The sequence below is a fragment of the Anopheles bellator genome (genome assembly GCF_943735745.2).
Source record: "Anopheles bellator chromosome X unlocalized genomic scaffold, idAnoBellAS_SP24_06.2 X_unloc_4, whole genome shotgun sequence".
Taxonomy (NCBI): domain Eukaryota; kingdom Metazoa; phylum Arthropoda; class Insecta; order Diptera; family Culicidae; genus Anopheles; species Anopheles bellator.
Window position 1 is genome coordinate 90,174 of NW_026684304.1, and position 2,634 is coordinate 92,807.

The 2,634-nt window shown below is 45.0% G+C and overlaps 1 protein-coding gene across 1 annotated transcript in view; it reads left to right on the forward strand.

Annotated features, from left to right (window-relative positions):
* LOC131214165 (actin nucleation-promoting factor WASL) overlaps window positions 1–2,634 on the forward strand; it is a 68,358-nt gene that overhangs the window by 21,294 nt on the left and 44,430 nt on the right. The gene's annotated exons all lie outside the window — the stretch shown is intronic.

Consider the following 2,634-nt stretch of genomic DNA (forward strand, 5'->3'; position numbering starts at 1 on the left):
GACGAAGCCCTCTGTCTCTGTATTTTCTAAGTGCCAAGTGCAAAGTACCAAGTTCTAGTGCTTCTCTTTCCATCACGTTTGTACCTGCCAAAAATAATCCAGGTAAGTTTAGTGGACGGTATTCAGTCACAGTAAAGTAATGTTGAAATGTTTTCGCTTTGCTCGTTTCAGATGTTCAACTAGGATGCATAGGATTCCAATGCAAAACTTTTTACAACGTGTCTACGGCGTCACCAACAAGCAGCTACGCATCAAATTGCTAAGACCGCTATAGTGAAGTGTGAAGAGTGAACGCGAACCCAAAAAAGAGAGAGAAAATATACGCTTCGAAACCGAACCAACTGTGTTATTTTGGCTAGGGAGAAAATGGGAGAGGAAGAATGGGATGCGAAGAAAGAGAGGGGACACACAGGAGAGAGGGAGACAAGGGGGTCACACTAGAGAGTTCATTTTTCGCGGTCCGTTCCTGTCGCCGTTTCACGAACCATTCGCGAACCAGGGCAACTGGCCCACACAAAAACTGTATGAGACCGCGATTGGTTCGCGAATGGTTCGTGCTCAATGAATTGTCAGATCGTTCTGCTGTTGCAAACAAAGTGTTGGCTTTATTTAGTATGACGTTTTTTACAATTACTATATTTTCACAATTGTTTCACCTTTCTGCTTCCGCCATGCACTTTTCACTAATCTCTACGTGTACGTAGAGTGTATCCATGTATCCTGTACCATCCGCTGTATCGTCATTGCATCGTACGCTGCTAATGGTTGGCTGAAAATGTTAACAGATGCGGTGCACTTTCACGATTTAGAAGTAAATACTTATCGAGAAATGCTTCCCGATGCTTAAATTTACTTACCGAAATAAGCAACAGCTTAAAATTCACTATTTTAATAACACTATTTTTATGGTGATGATGCCTCGTCACTTTGTTTACATCGTACCTTCTGCGCTTCTGGATGTAACTGAAAATTTCTAACAGTTTGACGTTTGAGTTTGGTCTAGTCAGGCACTTTATTAGCGTGACAGAGACAAAATAGTTGTTAGCTGTTGCGCTCTCTTTCTGGCCTTTTGGTGAGAAAAGAATTGGCCTTTAGATATTGCGTCTCATCTCATCTCATAGATCTTCGTCGCCCTGCTCCTCATCTCAGCGATCTTCATCGCCCTGCTCAGCGTGAGTCCTGAAGCTAAACCTGCCATTGATCATCACACTGAGGTGTCGTATTGCTCTTCGGAAACGAACCACAAGGTCGCCGATTGTGATTGTGACCTTAGATTGCTGACCACAACCACCTCAGTTTTGTGTCGAGCGACCTACAGGCCTAGTCCATTCATCCATGCATCCATCGCTTCAATTGACCGCTCCGCGTTCACTTTCACCTCCGTCAGGCACTGGTTACAGACCGTCAGGACGATATCATCGGCGAAGCCGACAACCAAAGTCCCGACTGGCAGCTTCAATCGCAGAACCACATCATACATCATGTTCCAGAGCGTAGGCCCTAGAACAGACCCTTAGGGAAATTGTAGATCTGCGACGAATTTCTCAAAAAACAAAAAAAGAGAAAAGAACAAAGTAAAAGTGTTACAATTTTAGCATTTTGCAATACTGTCATTTTAACTTACCTTCTCCACAAATGTGACGAAACGACTAAAACGAGCAAAGCGAAAGCTTTTCAACATTATTTGATTGTGACTGAATACTGTCCAATAAACTTATCTGGGTGGTATCTATCAAAATCACACATGATGGAGCGAAAACACGAATTTGCACTTCACCGGGACAAAATACGATTGCCGGCCGATCAGAGACTTCGGGAATTTGAATTTTTGCTCGATTCCGCTGCCTCTTTTTTTTCTATTCCTTTTCCTTTCCCTCATCCGTTCGTCTTCCACATGCTTTCGATCGCATCGCCTCTCGGCTCTGGCACCCTACCCTTGTGAGGTAAATGAAACCGACAAGCTCGCGCATGCAACCCCCTCCTCTCGTTGTTGCTTCCGCTCTCTTACCCCTCTACCAACGAGCGTGTTCTCATGCTCACTCAGTGAGCTTTGAGCTGGCCCTCCCTCGTCGCAGGCAGAGGGCGGTTCGAGCTTAGCCGTTTCAGCCTTCCTCCGCCGCGCAGGCAGAGGGGTTGGCTCGGGCTCTTAAAATTGTTCACTGGGTATCGCAGATCTCAGTATTATGGAAACAGCCATGGAAGAAACACTGTGTTGGTTGCCTTGGCATTGTGCGTTTTGGTTAAAAAGCGAAAAATGTAACGTGCCAACAAAAATCTGTATGAAATGTAAAATAAAACTATTTCTTTATAAATTTTTAAATAAAATAAACAGTGTACACACGCACACATGTCTGTCCGACATCAGCACATGCACACTTGTATGGAAATTGGACAAATATTAATGCTAGTTTGTTCAGAATTACTAGATCTGCGTCGATGCTCGAAAACGGTCAAAATTGGTGCAATTTCGCTGTCCAGACGCAACGATGCATCGCTACGATGTGTTTGCGCAGCGATTATCGTAGCGTGTGGTCTGGGGCTTACCGCATGCGCGAGTGGATCCCAGTGCTAAACGCAGATAATACACGTGTTACCGATGGCAGCGCCATCGGTAGAGCCTGCCAGCAGCCGCGC